This window comes from Physeter macrocephalus, chromosome 15 (assembly GCF_002837175.3).
Source record: "Physeter macrocephalus isolate SW-GA chromosome 15, ASM283717v5, whole genome shotgun sequence".
NCBI classification, from domain to species: domain Eukaryota; kingdom Metazoa; phylum Chordata; class Mammalia; order Artiodactyla; family Physeteridae; genus Physeter; species Physeter macrocephalus.
In genome coordinates, this window is record NC_041228.1 from 42,735,095 (window position 1) to 42,760,576 (window position 25,482).

The following is a 25,482-nucleotide window of genomic DNA, read 5'->3' on the forward strand; positions in this document are numbered from 1 at the left end:
TGTTCATGAGGGAGGCCACTATATGTCTGAGACTATAAGATTTGTCCAAGACTGTTGATTGACAGGAGGATGGGAAAAGCCAGGGTATGTATATTTACGATACTCTCCAAATAAGAAATGCTAAAATGCAGACTCCAATCAATGCTAATCTTAGATTTACATGATTCTCTATCAGTCAATGTTACTGGCTTTCCCAAGGATCTGTGATGGAGAAGTTGGCTATTTGGAAACAAGGTGGGAGATTGATGTAATGTAGCAGTGACTCCTTCGAGAGATTTTTAGGTAACCCACCATATTTTATTCCATTTCTTATAGCCTCTTCCTTTTTGAATTTGGTATAATATTTCTAGTCCTCCAAGTCTTACACTCATAAAAAATTAGATAAGAGGAAGACAAAGGGAAGAAAGAAAGAACAGGAAGGAGGAAGAAATGGTTTACTTTTCGTCATCAAGAGGCTGAGAGGCCAAAGCATCTTGCATAAGTGTTTGAAGAATTCCCCAGGTTCCACTGGCTTCTGGATTTACTGACTAGAACTAGGAAAGATGATAGTCAATTAAATGAATGCAGAGAGCTTTCTATGTAAAGTACCGGCAATCAGAATGACTGGTTTCCTTAATTCACCCAAAGATGGCTTTTCGTGTTAAAATTGTTTGAAAATAGAGATTTATAATAGTTTAAGTGATCTGTCCCCTTGCTCAACCTGGCGATAGTTTCCCAGACCTTATACATTTCTTTTATTTCATCAGATCCTTAGAACTCTCCCTTCCCCTTACAGTGCTGGGAAAAGAACTTCTCAGGAGTCTGGAGAAAGGCAACTAGGGTGGTGAAACATGAACATATGTTCCTGGAGCTATAATATGGCTGTCCTGGAGGTCAAGGGACAGGACAGGTGGAGATCAGTGATGTTATTGCTTCCAAATTCACACTTGAGCATCTGCATTGCTCATTGACTATTAGTCATACAATGCCTGTTCCAGTTTTCTGTTACCACTTGCCAAATCTCGTGCAGGCATACCTCAAAGATGTTGTGAGTTTGGTTCCAGACAACTGCAATAAATTGAATACTGCAATAAAGTGAGTCACAGAAATTTTTTGTCTTCCCAGTGCATAAAAAAGTTATGTTTACACTATACTGTGTCTATTAATTGTGCAATAGTATTATGTCTAAAAAATGTACATACCTTAATTAAATAATACTTTATTGGTAAAAATTGTTAACCATCATCTGAGCCTTCAGCAAGTCATAATCTTTTTGCTGGGAGAGACTCTTGCCTCGAGGTTGGTGGCTGCTGACTAATCAGGGAGGTGGTTGTTGAAGGCTGGGGTGACTGTGGGAATTTCTTAAAACAACAGTGAAGTTTGCTGCACCGATTGACTTTTCATGAATGATTTCTCTGTAGCTTGCAATGCTATTTGGTAGCATTTTAACCACAGATCTTTCAAATTTGGAGTCAACTCTTTCAAACCCTGCTGCTGCTTTATCAACTGAGTTTATGAAATATTCTAAATTCTTTGTTGTTATTTCAATAATATTCACGGCATCTTCACCAGGGGTACATTCCATCTCAAGAAGTCACTTTCTTTGCTCATCTATAAGAAGCAACTCCTCATTCATTAAAGTTTTATTATGAGATTGCAGCAATTCAGTACCATTTTCAGGCTCCACTTCTAATTCTAATTCTCTTGCTATTCTACCGTATCTATAGTTACTTCCTCCATTCAAGTCTTGAACCCCTCAAGGTCATCCATGAAGTTTGGAATCAACTTCTTCCAAACTCTTGTTAAAGTTGATATTTTGATCTCTTCTCATGAATCACAAATGTTCCTAATGGCATGTAGAATGGTGAATCCTTTCTAGAAGGTTTTCAATTTACTTTGCCCAGATTCACCAGAGGAATCACAATCTATGGAGCTATAGCATTATGACATGTTATTTCTTAAATAATATTACTTGAAAGTCAATATGATTCCTTGATCCATGGGCTGCAGAATGGATGTTGTGTTAGCAGGAATAAAAACAACATTAATCTCACTTTACTTCTCCATCAGAGCTCTTGGATGACCAGGTTCATGAGCAGTAATATTCTGAAAGAAATATATATATTTTTCTGAGCAGTAGATCTCAACAGTGGGCTTAAAATATTCAGTAAACCATATCATAAACAGATGTGCTGTCATCCAGGTTTTGTTGTTCCATTTATAGAGCACAGGTGGAGTAGATTTAGCATGATTCTTAGGAGCCCTAGGATTTTTCCAATGGTAAATGAGCTTTGGCTTCAACTTCAAGTCACCAGCCGTGTTTGTCCCTAACAAGAGATTCAGCCCATCCATGAAACTTTGAAGTCAGGAATTGACTTCTCCTCTCTATCTACGAGATTCATAGAGGGAGTCTCCTTCCAATGTCAGATGGCTTCGTCTACATTGAAAAATCTGTTGGTTTCGTGTAGTCACCTTCATTAATTACCTTAGATCTTCTGGATAACTCGCTGCAGCTTCTACATCAGCATTTGCTGCTTCACTTTGCACATTTATATTTTGGGAATGGCTTCTTTCCTTAAACCTAATGAACCAAACTCTGCTAGCTTCAGACTTTTCTTCTGCAGCTTCCTCCCCTCTCTCAGCCTTCATAGAATTGAAGAGAGTTAGGGCCTTGCTCTGGATTAAACTTTGGTTGAAAGGAATGTTGTGGCTATTGGATCTTCTATCCAGATCACTAAAACTTTCTCTGTGTCAGCAATAAGACTGTTTTGCTTTCTTATCATTTGTGTGTTCACTGGAGTAGCACTTTTAACTTCCTTCAAGAACATTTCCTTTGTACTCAAAACTTAGCTAACTCTTTGGTATAAGAGGCCTAGCTTTCAGTGTATCTTGGCTTTCGACATGCCTTCCTCACTAAGCTTAATCATTTCTAGCTTTTGATTTAAAGTGAGAGACATGTGACTCTTCTTTTCACTTGTACACTTAGAGACCACAGTAAGGCTATTAATTGGTCTAATTTCAGTATTGTTGTATCTCAGGGAATAGGGAGGACCAGGGAAAGAGAGAGAGATGGGGGAATAGCCTGTTGGTGGATCAGTCAGAACTTACACAATATTTCTTAATTAAGTTCAGCGTCGTATGTGGGCATGGTTTGTGGTGCCCTAGAACAATTGCAGCAGTAACATCAAAGTTCACTGATCACAGATCATCATAACACATATAATAATAATGAAAAATTTGAAATATTGTGAGAATTACCAAAATATGACACAGAGATGGGAAGTGAGCAAAAGCTTTTGGCAAAACGGTGCCAATAGACTTGGTCAACCCAGAGTTGCCACAAACATTTAATTCGTAAAAAAAAAGGAGCAATATCTGCGAAGAACAATAAAATGAAGTCTGCCTGTATTTTATTCATGTTTTATAATTCAGTATCATGTCTCCATATAGACATGCCCAACCTCAACTCACACCCAGCACCTAGAATACTGCCCTAAACACAGGTTATGATAAAGCTTATTAATGGTTTTGAATGACTCTCTGAACAGGATAAAACTTCTGACTTCTATCCAATCTGTATCGACTGATTGGGAAGATGGATTTTGGGATGTGAAATATAAAGAAATAGGAAAAAAACACCAGTGGATTGGTAAGGTAATCTCGTACCTTTGAATGCAGAGTTTAGTATATTAACAAATGACAATATTGCCTGTGAATTGCTGAAATAACTCCTCATATGTTGCCTGCTGAATGGCAGCAAATTGTAATACAGCACTGCTAATGGTGTGGGGTGTGAGAGATGATAGGTCCTGGAGGATGGAGCCTGCCCAAGCTTCATTGTGTAGAGGGCCTGTTGCCTCAGGACAGTATTATTTTAGCATGGTAGATATTTTATGGAAGTTATAATAATTTTATCTTCCATAGCATTCCTGTAAGGAAGTTCATAAAATACATACACACACTCATAAATGTGTGTGTATAATTTTTCACTAGACAGCCTTTACCTATAGATGTGTTGAAATTTAGATATTAGAATGACCATAGAAAATAGGAGATAATAAAATATGAGAGTGAAGTGATCACAATAAATATTGAATACTTGTATTGTCTATGATAATAAATAAGGCACTGTTTCTCCTTGAAATGTGGTCAGTCATATAAAAGGTTAACATGGTCAGTGGTGGTTAATACAGGTTAGTGGTGTGTTGAGTTATGAGAAGAACAAAGGTCTGACTTTGCCATTTGTACAGTAGGTCCAATGATGGATATTCAGAATCTCTTATATCTCATCATTCTGTAACACCACTATCACTTTTATCATAAAAGAATTATGTTACTCCATACATGAAAAATGCATTCTTGAACCACTGTGAATTAGTTTTTAGTGTACTGTGACCTTGGACTGCCCTGGGATATTAATGCTAAATGATTACTTCTGAATGCTTTTTGAATAGCTGCATAGTACAATTAAATATGCAATACATCATGGATGACATTGTTAAATGCCTCTTCTGATCAAGGAACCCAAAGGGGTCTTTGGAATGATGGTAATTCTGCACTGCTGAGGATGGGAGAGAAAAGAATCTCTTGTTAGTACTGAAATAAGTACAGGCAGAAGTAGATGATAACCTTTTCTTGGGGTTAGTCAATGGGAAATAAATTTTTGATTAAGAACCATAAAGGAAGATGATTTTTGATCACTGCCAAAGTAGTGTCCCATTATATCTGCCAAATGCTCAAGGTGAATAATTGTCATTAGTCTTTCTGAGTGACAAGTTGACGAACAGTATGTATGGATATTTGTAGGGGCGTGCATGTATGCATGTGTTTGTAAAGGTATAGATAAAAGAGTAAAGAATTTTGTTCATATTCTAGCCCTTTTTCGAGAATGAGCTTATATCGAATTACAATTTGTCTCAATGTAGAACCTCATAAATCTTACACTTAATCAAATCTTTTTTCATCCAGTTATTGGGCCTGGGGCAACAATGATAGATGAAAGTGTGGTGTAGAAGAGCCAAGATGCAGTAAAAGGTCTTTACCTATTGGTCAGTGGTTTAAATCCAAGCTTGTTGGGCGGTGGCTGAAAGTGATTTGTTGTCCTGCTGGCTGCGAGCTGGTGGCCAGAACCTAGTTGTGAGCTGGCTCTATAGTCTACAGAAAAGCCCTGAATCCAGTTCGCCCCACCCAACCCCCAACAGAACAGGGCTTACCTGTCTAGCAGATGATCTTTATCTTGAGGAGGTATAGAGTTACTCTGTGAAAAGGCTGCTTCAAAATGGCCCACCGCTAATGCTGTTTGGTGAATGATTTGTGGATTTCAATCTCTGAGCTAGCAATAAGGGGAACTTACAACTAATGAGGAACTCAATTTTTCTTTAACTGGAGCTATTTTAAAAAGGAAGCATTAAAAAGGATTTTGGTTCTGTTTCATGAAAATGAGCTGCAACAGTGCAAGTCAGTCCAACTTCAGAACTCAGCCCTAAGTGCACCAAACTTACCAGGTCCAGCCTCGCCATGACCTCATGCAAGACCTACTAGAGGCATTGAATCAATACTGAAATGCTCCAGTGAGTGTCTCCCAGAGATGCCCTCAGCATTACAACCTCAGTGAGCCCAGAGATGGAAGCCACATTTCCCAACCCCCCACCCCCTGCCCCTGCAATTGTGGGCCTTGCTAGCTAGGAAAATGTGACCTTGTATTTTAAATGTTAGTATTTTGGGGTAATAGCACCAGCTTAGATGTACTAATCCTTCTTTTCTAAAATGATACTGATGTAAATTAAATATAAACGTATTAGTGCTCCCATCTCAACTGATTGACTTCTTGGGTGAGCCTTTTAGGACATTGCTATGAGTACACGTGCATCCCTGCCATTCTAGCGTTCAGTATTCTGCTGCTGTTTATTCATAGGGATTTGCATTTTATAATTATTTATTTGTTTTTATATTTATCATGTGTTTCTCCAGTAGGCTGACACTTCCAGGAGGCAAGGACTTTGTTTTGTGTTTTTTTAGGTACACTGCATCTAGCAAGTGCCTGCTACATAATGGGTACTCAATAAACAGTTGTGGGATAAATGAATGAATGAATGAATGAACACACTTGTTAGGAACATATTTACATGCCTGTGTGAATGGAGGAGTGCGTCTAGGAAGAGGAAAAGTGTGGGAGAGTAATTTTATAACTAATCAAGTTGTGAGCATGGAACTTAATTACAAAAGAGACAATATAAATGCAAAAAATTCAGAGCTCTTCAGTGAGGCAGAGTGGAATCAGAAAAGCTTTGGTGCTTCCTTGCTGGCTTTGCAATTCACTAGCTATGAGCTAATTTTCTTCTTAAATGTGTTTGAGAAGCTTCATTTCTTTCATATTTCAGAGTAGGAAACAGGCTCTATGTCAGTTCAGATTCTCACAATTTCTCACCTGGGTTTATGGCAGGAGTTTTCTAACTAACTTCTCTGATCCAAAATCTTCCAGCCCCATCTCAGATCCCTCCTTCCTGGAGCTGACAAGGAAATCCTTCTAAAATGCAAATCAGATCATGCCATGCCGCAGCTTGAATGTTTTCAATTGCATCAGATTGCCTTTAGGATAAAATCCAAACTTTTAGTGTGGCTTATAAGGCCTTTCTTGATCTTACCCTTTTCTGTTCCTCCACTCTCATATCTCATACCTTCTGTCCAAACATGGCAGCTCTCCCAAGCCTAGCTGCCCCACTGCTCTGTGCTTTTGCAGATGATAGTTCCTTACCTCCCTTTGTCTGATTAACTCCTTTCCTTCCTTCAACACTGATTCAGGCTTCACTTCTTCCAGGAAGTGTGTCCTGATACCACTCCTCCACTCTCCCAAGGCCAGGTCCCCCCAGACATCTTTCTCTCATGCTCCATTACTCTGTGGTAGCCCAGAGCACCCAGATGAGTCTATTGTGATTGAGTGACTCTTGTCTGAGCTTTCACCTGCTGTTGAGCACCTTCAGGTACTCTTTTCTTCCATCTCTGATTCTCCGGTGCTCATGGAACCTATGCATAATAGATGCTTAATGAGTGTGTGTTGAGGGAATTAGGGGCTCATTCACTGCCTGGTGGCACTTTGGTTGGCTGTTGATGACAGACTTTGGAGTGTGTAGGGACTGAGGGTCAAGTGTAAGGGAGAGAATGAGGGAATGATTGTTGGTCTGCTGAGGTTAGCTGATTAGTTAGTTGTCAGGTCTTTGTTTTACTCAGTGTTAAATCTAAAGCAAAGCCAAGCAAAATAAAACAAAAAGCTACTGGAAGAAAAGGTGAACATTTTTTGGCTGGGCTGATGATGATGTGACCTAGAAATAAATGATCTCTTCCTCCTTTGAAATCCCATATTTCTCTTACAGACCTGACCTTATATTGTGGTTATGTATGCTCTCAGTTTGTTGTAGCAGTCAGCTTACATTAAGTTATACTGTGTAACAAACAACCTCAACATCTTTCTGACTTACAACAACAAAGGTTGACAATGTGCTTGTGTTACATTTCTATCATGATTTGTCGTGGCTCTGCTCCTTGTCAGGACCCAGGCTAATGGAGAACAAGCCCCATTTCTGTCTGGGGTATTATTGGGCTCATGGCAGAGGAAAAAGGGAAATCATGGCAAAGTACACATCTGGCTTTTTAAACAATTGAAATATAATTGACATATAACATTACATTAGTTTTAGGCAAACAAGATAATGATATGATATATGTATAATATTATGAAATGATCACTACAATTAGTCTAAGTAATAACCATCACCACAGATAAAAAAATACAAATTTACAAATTTTTTTCTTGTGATGAGAACTTTTAAGATTTTCTCTATTAGCAACTTTCAAATATACAATACAGTCTTATTATCTACAGTCATCATGTTATACATTACATCACCAGGGCTTATTTATTTTTTAACTGGAATTTTGTACCTTTTTACCACCCTCTCTACCCCCTGCCTCTGAAAACCACCAATTTGATCACCAATTTGTTTCAATTTGTTTGTTTGTTTGTTGCTAGATTCCACATATAAGTGAGATCACATCTGGCTTGAATTCTTCTGCCTGGAAACACTGCCTCTGCCTGTATTTCCTTAGCCAAAGCAAATCCTAAGTGGAGATGTATTATACTCCCATGGGAGGGAGGGCCACCAAAAATGCAGTTTATCACACTCTCCCACTGGAGTGAAAACTCTTGGAGGGAAGGAGTTTTTGTGTTCTTTGCCTTGCAAGCCTCAAACGCTGCCAAAGCACATTACTTGTTTTTTGAAATAAAGAGCAGAGGTCGTATGCTTCAGAAATAATGAAAATATATTTGGAATACCACTCTCTTTTATCAGCAGTTATGTTTCAGTTTGTGTGATACTAATTACTTAAAAGCCCTTATTATTTTTTTCCATTAAATATTTAATGATTAACATTAATTTGAATACGTTAATCTGTTGCTTGCAACAGAATTCTACATCATTGACAGAGGTATGTCCCATTTCCCCAACTAGTCTTGACCAATTGTTTGACACTAGTTCTCCATTATTTCCTCCATAGCTTGTACTTAAGGCCCTCTGTGATCTGGCACCAAGTGACAACATTTCTAGCTTTATTCCTGGCTACTTGTGCTGCTCCCCATGTCCAGTTACAATGAGTTGCTCCCTTTCCCTTTGTGTGTTCCATGCTTTCCCACCTTAGTGTCTTTGCTCTGGTTGTTCACTCTGCCTGGAATGACTTTGTCCCATCAGCATATGTTCAATTCCTTCTAAGTCCTCACAATGAAAATTAAGTACTACTTCTCTCATAACGTCTTCCCGGATCACCTAGGGGATGTAATCAACACCCACACATCATGCCCTTTTTTTTTTTTTTTTTTTGCGGTACGCGGGCCTCTCACTGTTGTGGCCTCTCCCGTTGCGGAGCACAGGCTCCAGACGCGCAGGCTCAGCGGCCATGGCTCACGGGCCCAGCCGCTCCGCGGCACGTGGGATCTTCCCGGACCGGGGCACGAACCCGTGTCCCCTGCATCGGCAGGCGGACTCTCAACCACTGCGCCACCAGGGAAGCCCATCATGCCCTTTATATTCTTCTTTTGGCAATTAATTTGCTTTATCTTGTCAAGGAGGTTAGGACACAGGCTTTGTATAATTAGAACAGAATTTGAGGGCCTACCACTGACCCTCTTCTCAAAACTTGGCTGAATTTCTTATCCCCTGAGTCTTAACTACTTCATTGTAAATAGAGAATAGGAATAATAACATAACATATTGGATAAGTTATGTGAAGTGATCTATCACCATCCCTGACATATAGGAAGTACTCAATAAATGAAAGTCATTACCTAATATAGTTATGTATTCACTGGATAGGATTTCTCTGCTTCACCTTTTTAGTTCCCTTGGTGACATTGCACAGAGTAGGTACAATGTAGATATTTGATGAGTGAATTAATAAATGAATGAATGTGAAATGATGCTAGAAAAATGACCATGAGGCTCACCTTTCTGTGAAATCAATGATGCTAGACTGAGTCTTCGTTCTTTTCCCTGTGGCTGAGTTTGCCTAGATTTTTAATAACTTAGGTCCAGTGGTGGCTGGCCCATATCCAGTGGTAGGCTGGGGAGAGAGATGGAAACTGTTACAAAAGCACTTAGAAGGTGTCCCCTGCTGGAGGATCAAAGAAAGTGGAATGAATATTCTCCCAACATATTTGCAATAGGAAATTACTGTCCAGTGAACCCAGATAAAACTGTTTTTTGTGTCATCCCAATAGTTGATTAGAAGTGTCTTATTTTTTCTTCCTCTCGTTATGGCAGACTGAATAAATAGTTATATCAAAAACTGGGTCAAGAATTTACATTGTAAATCCTTGATGTACTGCAAACATTTATTGAATGGTAAGTGGTAACTCTAGAGCGATCATTTACCAGGTCAAGAGAATGCTGTTTGGAAAAACCACAAGCTATATATTTTGGAAGTCTTGTGATACATTAGTGTTTTCAAAGAAATGCAATTTCTCTTTTATAAGCCATAAATAATATCACAGCTGATTTTAGAGCACTATATTCATTTAACTCTCCCAAAAGGGACTCTTTTAAATCAAGCTAAATATCACTCCTTTCTTAAATTGACAATGTTGTCAAAATTTTGGATCATTGTCCCCCAGAAAGACAACTACAGGAACTGCTTAAGTGGCAGCAGAGGAGCCGTCTAGGTCATGATTAAACTGGAAGCCTCAACTCAAAGCCAGAGTGGAGCTCAGCCGCTGGGTTAGTTCTCAATATGGAGGTAACTTGATCTTTGGGCACACTTTTTAGTAAATCAGGCTCTTGCCCTGTGTTTTAATTTTCTGTTGTCAGTGTAACAAATTACCATAAACTTAGTGTTAAAACAACACTAATTTATTCTCCTATCATTCTGGAGATCAGAAGTCTGAAATGAGTCTTAACAGGGCTAAAATCAAGGTGTCAGCAGGCTTGGTCCTTCTCAAGGCTCCAGGGGAGAATCTCTTCTTCACTTCTTCCACTTTGAGAGGCTGCTAACATTCCTTGGCTTGTGACATCTCTCTAATCTCTGCTCCTGTGGTCACATCGCCTTCTCTTCTACTGTAGTCAAAACTTCCTCAACCTCCCTCTTATAAAGGCATTGTGATTACATTTAGGGTCCACCCTGATAATCCATGATACCTCCCTACTGCCAAACCCTTACATTTAATCACATATGCCAAGTCCCTCCCTTTGCCATATAAGGTGGCATTCCCAGGTTCCGGGAACTAGGATACCAACGTCTTTGAAGTACCATTATTCAGCCTACCACACATTGCCTTTCAAAAGGTTTTCTGTATCCAGACTATCATGTTGACTTTTTGAAAACAAAGAATAAAGTACTGGCTTTCCCAGAAGGGAAAAATGAGGCATTTCAAAAGGCTATAGATTGGGGAATATTCTGATTTTGCCTCTAAAGTGTGGCTCGTGGTTTGGCTACCACAGCACAGTTTGTTCCTGTCATTGTGTGAGTTTGGATTTGTTTCTACATTCACATTCAAAGGGCACAAATCCATTGATGTGATGTTGAGCTATGAGAACCATCACAGGACTCGCTTCATCTGGCACAAAACAGATCTGCTGGCACTTAATAGTCTAATCAGGTATTTATATAGTCCCTCCCCCATACCACCTATGGTCACCGTGTAATCCCAGGAGATTAGGATCACGCTGCAAACCTAGTAAATTACTGTTCAAAGTGGAATTGATTCTTAATCTGCTTGAAATTAGATGTGGAAAAATTCATCTCCACCTTCTTCAATTATTGTGTCTTTCCTTATAACTCTGGGTAGAAAATAGTTTAAACCTTAATTCTGATGGTTCTTAATTTTATGAGTTTCATTAAAACCCCTGAGAGTCATTTAATTTTACGGAGTTCAATGCTGATATTCAAATACGTTTCTTCTGAAATAGATTTTTAACTTGTATTATAGAGATTGAGCTCCCATTTTTAACACATATGTTCTTAGTGCTTATGCTAATTTCATTGCTTATCTTTAAAACTGGCATATCATTGTTATTGTTATTATTATTATTGTGTATTGACCAAGTTGAATGCCTCATTCTCAAGGGATTGCTGTCAGAGTTATATAATACAAGAACAATGGCTGAATGTTGTTCATTTTAAATGTGAAATTATAAATCAATTACAGTGGTGGTTAAAACCCCTTCATGACATGCCACAATTTACTTCCAATGACATTTAAACCTATCTCACATGCTGAACAATCTGTAATAAATTATGATTTTTTTTTGCTTCTGAAATGAAGCTATAATTATGACAGTTGAATTCTTGTTCTGGGAAATAAGGTGGCATTTAATTCCTTGAGAACAAATGACACTCACAAAAGAACAGTTAATTATTCTCAGCTGCAAAGGAAAGGAGGAGGGGAGAAAAATTATGAAAAAGAACATGGTAGCACTTTATGTGAAGTATCTATTAAGTAATCCTTAACTAAGGCTGAACTACAGTTGAACTTCTGGGCTACCCCTGAGCCCAGGTAACACTTTCTGTTATTTCAGTTCTCAATAAAATCCAAACAGGAGGAATTAGCAACTTGAAACTTTCACTATTCCTTGCACATGATAGTATAAATGTTCTCACAATCAGCCTTGGTTCCAAGAATGCAGACCTACATTCTAATGCAGTTAAATCAGACCCAGGGGGTAGCATGGTATTAGTTTTCAATTACAGACTTCCTAATTCAGGCCTTTAACTGCTGTAGTTATTCAATCCATATTGCAAATAAAGGGAAAGGAAAGAATTGCACCTCCAGAATTTGTTGTGTTGTTGCTTGTTTCTAGTTTAAACAGCAACTGTGCTTCCATTGGCTTTTCTCTGCTGGCCCTTTCCTGTTCATTCTGGCAAGAAGCCCCGGTGCAATTGAATATGCCAGCAAACAGGAGGCCACTCTTCCTTGCTAGTCCTGACACCATCAGCTGCGATGTTAGCAGCCTGCTATTAGAGACGCCTCTTTCTTTGACTTCCCTTTCTTCCTTGGGAGGAATAGATACTCTAGAGAAGGGCCCTGCTGAGTGGAATTCCCCATTTTGACTGCAATTAGGGATTGTGACTTGATTGATTTGGAGGCTCTCTGAAATGTAGCAGGATCAACACAGTTGCACACAAAACAAGGCATAATCCACTGGGTTAAATTAACGTTAAATCAGAGATGATTGGATTAATTGCTATTACATTTTATCTTCTGTGCACATGTGCTCTTGGCAGGCTTTCAGAGCCTTTTTAAAATTAGCTTAGAACTGGATGGAAATGGTACAGGTGCAAATGATTTGTGCATTGGGTCTTTCAAGTACACAGTGGGCTCATAAGAAGGTGCCTTTTTTCCCAAATCATATTTTGGATGTGATTTACAGAACTCTGCACTGAGAATAAACTTGGCATCACAATACAGAAGGTATAGATGTGTTGAACGGCAAAAGGACCCTGTTGGCTGGAATATAACTTGGAAAATGGATCTCCTTCATACTGTGGCCTTGGCACTACACCTCTGTTCAGTTTTCTTCCCTTACATGCTTTTCTACCCTCATGGGAGTCTGTAGGGTTCTGGAGACCGATGTAACAGAGCACTTAGTATGGCATCTGATACCCGGGAATGTATTCTTCAAAACCTACATCCCTTCAACAAATTTTAAGGGTGAAAAGTTGATGTGATGGTTGTTAACAGGATGAATCTGTTTAACAGAAAAAGTGTGGAATGATCAGTTCAGGGGCATAAGGCAAAGATAATCAAAGGCTGGTATCGTTTATGTACCCTTTTGCCCATCAGCCAGTGGCTCAGGCTCACTGCCAGGCTGATGGTCTAGAAACCTGCTCAGCCACGGGAAGGAAATTTACATTTTTATACTTTAGGAAATGGAGTGCATCAACAGTTCCTTTTTAAGACCATTGTGTGCACAGCACCATAAACAGGTACTGTGGAGGGGACAAAGACTTCATTCTGGGGCTGGTCATATTTTGGATCAATACAAATAAGTAGGTGAGAGCATGATTTCTTCTTTTTCTTGGCTCGTTTCACTCTGCCAGCAACGTCAGGCTCCTGAGGGCAAACAGAGGATGTCACAGGCATTTTCCCGCCCTGGGAAGTCTCCCTTCCGTAGGCCCTTTGCCGCTCATGCGTTTGCTATTGTCTAGTTTCCCTGACCTGAGCATCTTGGCTATTTCTCTGGCCTTGCCTGGCTCATCCCTGCTGCAAGCCCTGTTCAGACAGGGGAACTTCTCCACATGACCTGGCTTCTCAGACACGTCTCTGCTTGACCCCTGTCTTTCAGCCTCCCTTGTTTCCCCTCATGGACACTTGTTCCCAGCCTCTGTTCCACACTGTGTCAGTTTCCCAAAGAAAGTGCATTTTGATCTATGCAAATATCCAAATGCAACAATAATTGGGAACTGAGCTCTCAAAATTATTTCAGCTTATTAAAAAATATATCTCACGGTTTTATGTATTATTTTGAAAGGTAACATATTTGTGATTACGTTCACATGATGCCAACAGGTACAGTGAAAAGAAAGTTTTCCTCCCATCCGTGACCTCTGGTGTTCCAATTCCCCGCTTCAGAGACAACCACTGTTATGGGGTTTTATTTTTCACCTGTTCTTCCAGAAACATTATATGCATATAAAACACACATACATGTATCCTCCACCTCAGTTTTACACACAAATGTAATGATAGCATACTCTGCACATGGTTCTATGTCTCTTGCTTGTTGTTTGCTTAAATCTACGTGGAAGATTGTCCTATATCAGTACGATTTTTTTTAAAGTGTCCACAGTGTTCCTGGATGTGTTATAATTTACTGAACCTGTCACCTACTGATGGACATTTAAGCTGTTTTCAGTTTTCTGCTTTCATAATGTTTGAACCTAATTTTTAATATTCTTATGCATTATATCTAAGAATAAAATTCCTATAAATAAAAACTTAAAGATATTATTACAAAACTTCAACTGCATTTTATGTGAAGTTATCACACGTAAGAAAAGGGCACAGAAACATATGTGCCCCTCAGTGAATCATCACCAGTGGAAAGCCTGTGTAATCATGGTTGGGGTCAAGAAAGACAGTTTGCCATCACCTCAGATAGCCCCTTCCTAGTCCATTCCACTTCTTGCCTGTTTCCCTCCTCCATTTCCTTAATCTTAATACTACAATTTAGTGTTTCTTGCTTTTGAACTCTATATAGTTGATTTATATAGCGCTATAGATAATGTTTGTGTCCCCCCCAAATTCATATGTTGAAACCTAATCCCCAAAGTGATGGTGTAGGAGGCAGGTCCTATGAAGGGTGATTAGGTCATGAGAGTGGAGCCACTGTGAATGGGATTAGTGCCCTTTTAAAAGAAGCAGGCATCTCCTTCACCTCTTCTTCCATTTGAGGACACAGTGAGAAGACAGCCATCCGTGGACCAGGAAGAGGAGCCTCAGACTCTGAATGTGCTAGCAACTAGCAACTTAATCTTGGACTTCCTGGCCTCCAGAACTGTGAGAAATAAATGGTTTTTGTTTAAGCCACTCAGTCTAGAGTATTCTGTTATAGTAGCCTAAACAGACACAAAGTGTGCAATTCTTGTGTCTTGCTTCTCTGCTCATTGTATTTGTGAGGGTTGTCCATGTTGTTTCATGTAACTGTAGATAGGTCATTTTTATTGGTGTGTATTATTCCGTTGAATGAATGTACCACAAATTATTTATCCATTCTGTTGGTGAACTTTGGGTTCTTTTCAAATTTGGCTAATTTGAATAGTGCTGCTATGCATACACTGCTACTGGGTATATGATCTGGGAATGGGGTTGTTGGATGATGGGCTCTATTTAAGTTCAACTTTAGCATATAATGAGAAACTGTTTTCCAAATTTATATTCATAACAGCATGTATAAGATTTCCCATTGCTCTACATTCTTGCAAATACTCCATAACATCATTCTTTCTTTTAAACATTCTGGTAATTGCAAAGTGGCATATCACTGGGGTTTTAACTCATATTTTCCCGATTACTAACGGAGTTGAGTATGTTTCCTTACATAGATATTCTCTTTGTGAAGTGCCTGTTATAGTCTCTTGCCCATTTTTCTTTTGGGCAGTAAGAGCCTTCAGAGTATTTTATATATTCTTGCCTGTTGTTGGTTTTATGGATATAAAACAAACATTTTCTTCCAATCTATGGTTTGCCTTTTCACTTTCTTAATGTTATCTTTTGATGAAAAATGTTCCTAGTTTAGTGTAGTCCAATTCAAAGTCTTTTCCTTTATGGTGATTTTTCTTTCTTTGTGGCCATGTGTGTTGCTTAAAAAATATTTCCTTAGTTCAATGTAATGAAGATATTCTCTTATATCCTAAAGTGTTACTGTTTGCCTTTATCTTCTGGGAATTGATATTTTGCTTGGCAGGAGGTAGGAGTCAAGTTTCCTTTTTCCCACAAGGATATCCAACTGACTCAGCACCATTTACTTAAAAGGCTATCCTTTTACCTCTGATTGCATTGTTATGTTGTCATAAATCAAGTGACTGTATATTTATGAATCTATTTCTGGACTTTCTTTTTTATTCCATTGGTCTATTTGTCAAACTGTCACCAATATCATATTTCTTAATTATAGTAGCTTTATAATAAATCTTGCTACTAGTGGAGCAACTTCTCTCATCTTGTTTATATCTTGAAGAGAGCTTGCATATTCTTAGCTACTTGCATTTCCATATAATTTTAGAAATGGATTGTCAGTTTCCTCAGAAAAAAATGTTGGGGTTTTAAATATGATTTCTTTGACTCTATAGAAAATCTAATAGAGAACCAATATATTTGTAATACTGAGTCTTGTATTACTGGAATCCTATGCTCATGAATGAGATTGGTCCATAATTCTCCTTTCTTACAATGTTTTTATCAGGTTTTGGCATCAAGATCATGCTAGTCTCATAAAAATGAACTATTTTTATATTCTCTAAGGGGCTTGTATAGATTTGTACTTATTTCTTCACCAATAAAACTTGGATCTGGAGTTTTTTTGGTAGGAAGATTTTCATTTACTGATTTAACAAATTTAATAATTATAGGACTATTCTTACTTTCCTATTCGAATTTTTTTAGTATTTGTGCATTTCACTATATATATTTAAATAATTTATTTTTTAGAGCATTTTTAGTTTCATAACAAAATGTAGAGGAAGGTATAGATATTTTTGATATACCCCCTGCCTCCACACATGCATAGTCTTTTCCATTATCACCCAACAGAATGGTACATTTATTACCAAGGATGAACCTACATTGACACATCATAATCATCCAAGTCTATAGTTTACCTTAGGGTTCACTTTTTGTATACTCTGTATGGGTTTGGACAAATGTATAATGATATATATTCATTGTTATAGTATCATAGAGAGTATTTCCACTGCCCTAAAAATATGCTGTACTCTTCCTATTCATTCCTCCCCTGACCCTCACCCCCTGGCAACCACTGATCTTTTTACAGTCTCTATAGTTTTACCTTTTCCAGAATGTCATATAGTTGGAATCATACGGTATGTAGTCTTTTCAGATTTGCCTCTTTCATTTAGTAATATGAATTTAAGTTTTCCTCATTGCTTTTCATGGCTTAACAGCTCATTTCTTTTCAGCACTGAATAATATTCCACTGTCTGGATGCACCACAGTTTATCCATTCACCTACCAAAGGACATCTTGGTTGCTTCCAAGTTTTGACAATTATGAATAAAGCTGCTATAAACATCCATGTGTAGGTTTTTTTGTGAGGACATAAGTTTTCCACTCCATTGGGTAAATACCAAGGAACATGCCTGCTGGATTGTGTGGTAAGTGTATGTTTACTTTTGGAAGAAACTGCTAAACTGTCTTCCAAAGTGGCTGTACCACTTTGTGTTCCTACAAGCAACAAATGTGTGTTCCTCTTGCTCCAAATCCTTGCCAGCGTTTGGTGTTGTCAGTGTTTCAGATTTGGGCCATTCAAAAGATTTGTAGTAGTATTTTTGTCTTAATGTGCATTTCCCTGATGGCATATGATATGGAACATCTTTTCATATATTTATTTGCCATCTACATATCTTCTTTGGTAAGGTGTTTGTTAAGGTCTTTGGCCCATTTTTTAACCTGGTTGTTTTCTTATTGTTGAGTTTTAAGAGTTCTTTGTATATTTTCATTAACAAAATATTTGGTCAACCATCCTTTTCCAGTTCTACTTTTTGCAAATATTTTCTCCCAAACTTTGGCTTGTCTTCCAATTCTTTTGAATTGTCTTTTGCAGAGAAGAAGTTTTTAATTTTAATAAAGCCCAGCATGTCAACTATTTCTTTCATGGATCCTGCATTTGGTGTTACATCAGAAAAGGCATCACCATAGTCAAGGTCATCTAGGTTTTCTCTTATGCTATTTTCTAGGAGTTTCATAGTTTGCATTTTACATTTTGACCTATGATACATTTAGAGTTAAGTTTTGGAAAGAGAGGTCTGTGTCTAGTTTCTTTTTTTCTTTGTTTGTTTTTTTTTGCATGTGAATCTCTGGTTGTTCCAGCACTATTTATTTCTTAAACAGATTATCTTTGCTCCATTGTATTATCTTTTCTCCTTAGTCAAAGATCAGTTGACTGTATTTATGGGGGTCTATTTCTGGGCTCTCTATTCTGTTCCATTGATCTATTTGTGTATTATTTTTGTCAGTATCTCACTGTCTTCATTACTATAGCTTTATAATGTCTTGAGGTTGGGTAGCATCAGTCTTCCAACTTTGTTCTTCAATACCATGTTGGTTATTCTGGGTATTTTGCCTCTTCTCCTAAACTTTAGAATCAGTTTGTCAATAACCATAAAATAACTTGCTGGGATTTTGAATGAGATTGCCTTGAATCTGTAGATTAAGTTGTGAAGAACTGACGTTTTGATACCATTGAGTCCTCCTATCAATGAACATGAAATATCTCTCCATTTACTTTGGTTCTTTGATTTTGTTCATTAGAGTTTTGTAGTTTTCCTTGAATATAAATACATCTTGAATATATTTTGTTAGATTTACACCTAAGTATTTCATTTTTGGGGGTGCTGATGTAAAGGATATTGTGTTTTTAATTTTAAATTCCACTTGTTCATTGTTGGTTTATAGGAAAGCAATTGACTTTTGTATATTAATGTTGTATCCTGTAACCTTGCTGTAATTGCTTATTAGTTGCAGAAGTTTTTTTTTTTGTTGATTCTTTGAGATTTTCTACATAGACAATCATGTCATTTGTGAACAAAGACAGTTTTATGTCTTTCTTCCCAATCTATGTACCTTTCATTTAATTTTCTTGTCTTATTACATTAACAAGGATTGCCAGTACCACTTTGAAAAGGACTGGTGAGCATTTTGTTATAGTTTCAACAATATCTTCTTAAGATCTTTTTCACAATATTGTCTTGTTATTTATTTTTATTTATTTATTTTTTTTTGTGGTACGCGGGCCTCTCACTGTCGTGGCCTCTCCCATTGCGGAGCACAGGCTCCAGACAAGCAGGCTCAGCGGCCATGGCTCACGGGCCCAGCCACTCAGCCGCGGCATGTGGGATCTTCCCGGACCGGGGCACGAACCTGCGTCCCCTGCCTCGGCAAGCGGACTCTCAACCACTGCGCCACCAGAGAAGCCCGAGCACAGGCTCCAGACAAGCAGGCTCAGCGGCCATGGCTCACGGGCCCAGCCACTCAGCCGTGGCATGTGGGATCTTCCCGGGCCGGGGCACGAACCCGTGTACCCTGCATCGGCAGGCGGACTCGCAACCACTGCGCCACCAGGGAAGCCCTTGTCTTGTTATTTTAAAAAATATCTTCTGATGTTCTCCATTTCTAACTTAAATTGATTATTTGTGGCTTTTCTCTTTTTTTCTTGATCTGTGTCTTGGAGAGGTTTCTCAAATGTATGGCTTCTTATAATGAAACAACTTTTGGTCTTGTCAATCCTGTCTATTTTATGTATGTTTTCTATTATATCAGTTTCTATTCTTATCTTTCAGTTTCTTTTCTTTTATTTAGGTTTATTTCACTGTTCTATTGCTAACTTCACGAGACAGATGTTTAGCTTTATGATTTCATCTTTTCTTCTTTTGTAATGAATACCCTGCATTTCCCTCTGAGAATAGGCCTAGCTGCATTCCACAACATTTTGATTAATGTAAGTTAGTCAAATAATAAGTATACTTATTAATTCATATATATATGGAGATTTTCTAGGGTTTTTTATTAGTGATTTTAAGTTTAATAGAATTGTAGTTATAGAACATATTTTGATCATTAAAATCCTTTGAAATTTGTTGAGTTTCCTTGATGACTTAGCATATGGTCAATTTTTAACAATGCATAGTGTGTTTGTGAAAAGAATGGGTATTCTGCAGTTGTTGGGTACTGTTTTCTACAAGTCAATTAGTTTAAGTCTATTAATTAGTTTAAGTCTATTAAGTCTATTAATCATGCTGTTCAGATCTTCCAAATGTTTACTGATCTCTTCTCTACTTCTATCATTTACTAAGAAAATTGTGATTGTGTTTTCCACTATGATTATTGGCTTTTCTATTTCTCCTTGTAGTTCTATATTTTATTTCTATATTTTGAAATTGTGATATTAGGTAAACACAAATTAAGAAAGGATTAAAATGGTTGACCTTTCTTATGTTTCCCTCTTTGTCTCTAGTTATATGTTTTATCTATTTTGATACTAGTATAGTTTAATTCGCTTTTTTGTATTAAACAATCATTAAGATTGCAAGTTGTGGGTGGCAGTAGTGTCAGTGGTGACCACGGCTGCGGCAGCACTCCAACTCACTCCTAGCTCCAGGCTCCACCATAGAGCCGGGGAGAGAGCCTCCGCCAGCGACCCAGGGAAGCACAGGCACCCAGACCCGAACTCCAAGATGGGAGGCAAGTTGAGCAAGAAGAAGGGGTACAATGTGAATGATGAGAGGGCCAAGGACAAAGACAAGAAGGCCAAAGGAGCTGGGACAGAAGAGGAGGAAACCCCGAAGGACAATGAGACTCAGGGTGCTGCAGAGACCCCAGAGGAGAAGGAGGACAAGGAGGAGAAGCTGGAGAAGGATGCCTAGGATGCTGCCAACAAGCCTGAAGACAAGGAAGGTGAGAAAGACAAAGAGGTGGCCAAGGAAGACACTCTGAAGGCAGAGCCGGAGCAGACGGAGGGAGCTGAGCAGAAGCCAGAGCCCCCAAAGGATGCTGAGCAGGAGCCGGCGGCTGCCTCCGGCCAGCTGCAGGTGCAACGCCCTCGAAGCTTCGGAGACCTAGGCTGCGGAGCCCTTGGCCTCTACCAAGGATGACAAGAGCAAGAAGGGAGAGGAACCCACAAACCCTCAGGCTCCTGCAGCTCCTACCGTGCAGGAGACAAGAAGTGACGGGGCCCCATCTTCAGACTCAAAACCCGGCAACACTGAGGCTGCCCCATCCTCCATGGAGACCCTGGCAGCCACGGAAGCCCCCAGTTCCATGCCCAAGGCCAAGCCCCTGCAGCCCCCACAGACGAGGTCAAACCTGCCGAGACCCTGGCAGCTAATTCCGATCAAACTTTAGCAGTGAAAGAGTAAGAAGGACAACCAATGGAACGAAGAATACCGCTTAACAACAACCTGTCTCTCTGTCTCTTTCTCTGTCTTTCTGTGTCTCTGTCTCTCTCCTACACTAACTTGTTTCAAATTGGAAGTAATGGTATGTATTGCCCAAGAACAAGCATGTGGTCCCATCAAGGGAGGGAGGGTGTTGGGAGAATCCAAATAGCATTTTTGTGGGTAAATACCTAATATACTTTCAGTCAACTCTACCAATCAGTCCTGGATTTTAAATGTCTGAAGTACAGTACATCTTTTGTACCTGAACTTCTGTTACATGCACTCCACCACTAAGATCCGAACATCTTGTCTTCTGCAAGGGGAGTTGGGAGTGATGCGTTTGATTCTGCCCGCAGGGCCTGTGCCTAGGCAATCGGATGTTTATGAAGGCAGCATTTTCTGTTTTCTTTTTCATTTACAGCCTTTCTTATTTTGAAGTTTTTTTAATGTGGATGAATGCCAACTTTCAGACAGCCTGCTTAGCCTGTTCACATGTATCTTGATGCCAATACTCCATTCTTCCTCCCCAGGTCTTTTTGGGAGTAACAAACATTCTTTCATCCTACTTAGCCTCCCTAGATTTCTCATGACCAGTTAATGTATGTCCATGGTTGAGTTCACCTGTAGTTCTGTTTACTGGTCAGTGGAAATGAAAAAAAAAAAGTCTGCATTCATCGCAGTTCCAGTTTTCTCTTCCATCCTGTGTCACAAACTCCAACACACCACTCATTAGAAAATGGAAGAAAAAATAAAAAAACAACAAAAAAATATACAACAGATGCATTGAAATTATATGTAATTGTGTAAATGGTGCAACAATAATAAAGATAAACAGTTACAATAAAAAGGATTGCAAGTTGTATCTTTTCCACCCTTTAATTTTCAACTTTTTGTTCCTTATTTTGAGATGTATTATTTATAATCAGCAAATAGTAAATTTTACAAGTTCAATATAACCACTTTTGTCTTTTAATAGGAGCATATAATTACTGATATTTTGGATTTAAATCTCCTATTATTCATCTTCAATTAGCCTAACCTTCTTTATGCTGTTTTCCTTCTTTCGTGCCTTGTTTTTTTGGTAGATTTTTCTTAATATCCTATCTTTGCCCTCCTCCCCCCAATCAACATCAGCTTGGTAGCTATACAATTACTATTCTTTCAGTGGTTATCTTGAATAATACAAGGTGCACCTTTAAATTATCAAAAACTAATATTGCTTGATTCTTTTATCCATTTTCTTGACATTATAATGATCTTGAAATACTTTAACTCCATTTACTACCCTCTCAACTTCTGTGCTATTTTTTGTCTTGTATCTTAATTCTAAGCACTGCTTCTTTGACTTTCTGTGTTTCATGTTTACTATTTTCTTCTTACTTTACTTTCAAAAACAGAAAAAATCCTATCTTTACAGAACTTATATTGCTATTGGGGGGACAGTCAAAATAAAAATAAATAACAAAACATATAGTATATCAGATGATGATAAATATTTCAGAGAAAAACAAAGCAGGAAAGGATGATATGAAATGTTGGGAAGCATGGTTGAAATTTTAAGTGAGGGTGATCAGGGAAGACCTTGAGGTTTGAGCAAAGATCTACAGGAGTTAAGAAATCTAGGAAGAAATCTATAGAAGAGCATTTGTAGACACGGTATTTTCTATTTGTTAATGGAAAGGCTCTGAGGTAGAATTGTACCTGACATCTTCCAATATCATCTAGGAGATCGGGATGGCTGGAGTTAAATGACTGTGAGAGTAGAAGTGATGATATCAGAAGGGTAGTGAAGTTTTTACGAAGAGGTAACAAGGTGGGAGTCAAGTGATTTAACTAGGTCTTTGGTAGAAGGATTTTTGGCTTTTATTATGATATAAAACCCACTTTAAGAGAAACAATGGTAGTTGAATGCAAAATACAACTTTTTTTAGCTTACATTTTTAGAGGGCTTATTATACACCAGGCACTGTTTTAAGTTCCTTATGTGCAGGATTTTATTTCATAGTGTATAAGAAGAATGTAGATTTCACACAGGTTAATTAACTTACCCAAGCTCACAGCTTGTATGCAACAAAGCTAGGAGTCACGTCCATGTGGTGTCTTGATTGTAATTCTACATTTCTCTGAATTGTCATTTAATGACAGAATATTTACCAATCATCTGGAGACATCTAACTCTGAACTCTGTCGATGAGTTTTTCTGTTTCCTCTTCTTTCAGTGCACATAGCATCAGCAAATGATCCCAAGATACTCAGTTCGTTTACCATGTGGATGATTTACTTGTTCTACGTTTTACTGACACATGCTACACACCTAATTCTGTGCCATTTTTTTCAGAAATGCCTAATGCCAGTCCACAAGGATGGAGAAAGTTACCATAAATGGATACATCCAAACTAAACATCATTACTGAAAAAAAAAATTGTGTCTCATAGAGGACATTTGTATATGAGTTATTTTAACCTACTATAAGATCTTTCACCTATATCTGAGTGACCGGTTATGCTCCTTTTACACTTTTTATAATATAAAATACAAATTAAATGAATAGACTATGCAAGAAAAACCTGTACTTGAAAGAATCCCATTACATTTGTAATGTCACAAATGAGTAAGTAGTATATGCATTCTTTAGTCTATCAATCACCTTTATCTTCATGTCTGATTAGCCCTCCTCAGAAGGAGGGATGCTGGCTAACCCAAGCCCTGTGGTACAATCAGGAGGTTGTGCAATTCATTATGTTTTGTACACAATTTGGCTAGAAAGCTGAAGATTTATTGATGCAATGTAAAATATTAGCTGGCAGGTAAAAATAAGCCTGCTAATGAATGTGATTAGAACAGCAGCTGGAATGAATTGCAGTGTTTGCAGTATCAATGGAATTAATAGACCTTAAAATATTCAGGGAATCAATTAAAAGTCTTCTTTGGGATTCAGAAAATGTGTGTTCATGTGCTTAACTTTAAAATGAGCACCGGGAGAAGAAATGGCCAAACCTTCTGTCAGAAAAGTGTTTAAAGATTCCACAGGCGTCTGACTGTTTCTGGGTCCAACCAGCTTCTGAAGGAAGCCCTCGTGGGCTGAGCGGCAGGCAGCTCGGAACACAGGCTCCAGACTGTGCTTCCAAAAATTAAACAAGAGAAGCATGTGAGAGCAATTGAAATGGGTGTCCTGGCCACACTCCCTGAGGTTCTGCAACCTCATTAACCTTTGAGAAGAGCACAGCTTCCTACCAGGATGAGAGAATAAAAGAAGGTGATAGTTTCTTAAGCGTGTTCTTCTCTAATGGTCACCCCAAAGACCTTGAAAAGTTTCAAGCCAGAGGTTTTGGGCTGAAGAGTCTTGTATAAAAGTCCTTGGGAGGAATCAATTGGACAGCATCATGTACAAGCAATGGAACATAGATATTATCTAGCTTTCCCAAAACTAGATTAATTAACACCCATTCCCCCAACTAACAAACAAATTAAATAGGCTTTTTAAAGCTATGCCTCTATGCCTTTGCCTCCAGGGAAGAGGCAAAGAAAGCACCCATTGTCCTCATAATTGTTCTACAATGCAAAGTTGAAAGTTTCTCTTTAAATTAATATAGAGTAGAAGCATAAGATAATAAAGCGGGGGAAATTATTTTGTTTAGACTATGATTGCCTAAAACCGTATTTTAATTTTGGGGCTATTTTCATGCCTTATTCCATGGCTAAGTTCAAAATATATCCACTTGTTCGCAGGTTAACTACCTCCTACACGATTTCTTTTTTTTTTAATTTCCTTCATAGACTTTATTTATTATTTTTTAAATTTTTCATTTTTTTGACTGCACCGTGAGGCTTGTGGGATCTTAGTTTCCCGACCAGGGATTGAACCCAGGCCCTCAGCTGTGAAACTGTGGTGTCCTGAACACTGGACTGCCAGGAAATTCCATCCTACACAATTTCTATGATATTTTTTTCTTATTGCGTCAGTAGGGAGCTGGGCAGGGTCAGAAATCGAGCCATCATAACTTTTGCAAAGATGACTTCAGGATTTCTGAACCTGTAAAACATCCTGCTGGTTTCTTAGTGCCCATGGCTCCAAGCTACAATGTTACCCCTAAACCTAAGCAGACAGACAGAAAGCCAGCATGTATAGTGCTAAAGCACAAAAGAGGAAACTTGAAAATAGGTAAGAAATAGTTTTGAATTTAATTGAACGTCAGCACTAGAAGCAAATCGGTCAAACCAGAGGAACATATGACCTTAAGTTAGACAGAGAAGCCTTTGTGGGTGTTTCAGGGAGCTCAGCGGTTGAGGTGCTGGTCCCTTATTATTCCATGTTTTGTGTCTAAATATATGGCTTGCCTTTCCCTTGA

The 25,482-nt window shown here is 38.4% G+C and overlaps 1 pseudogene; it reads left to right on the forward strand.

The window, feature by feature from the left end:
* The first annotated feature begins 20,430 nt into the window (after positions 1-20,430).
* On the forward strand, positions 20,431-21,111 carry LOC102984922 (brain acid soluble protein 1-like; annotated as a pseudogene).
* Positions 21,112-25,482: the final 4,371 nt, after the last annotated feature.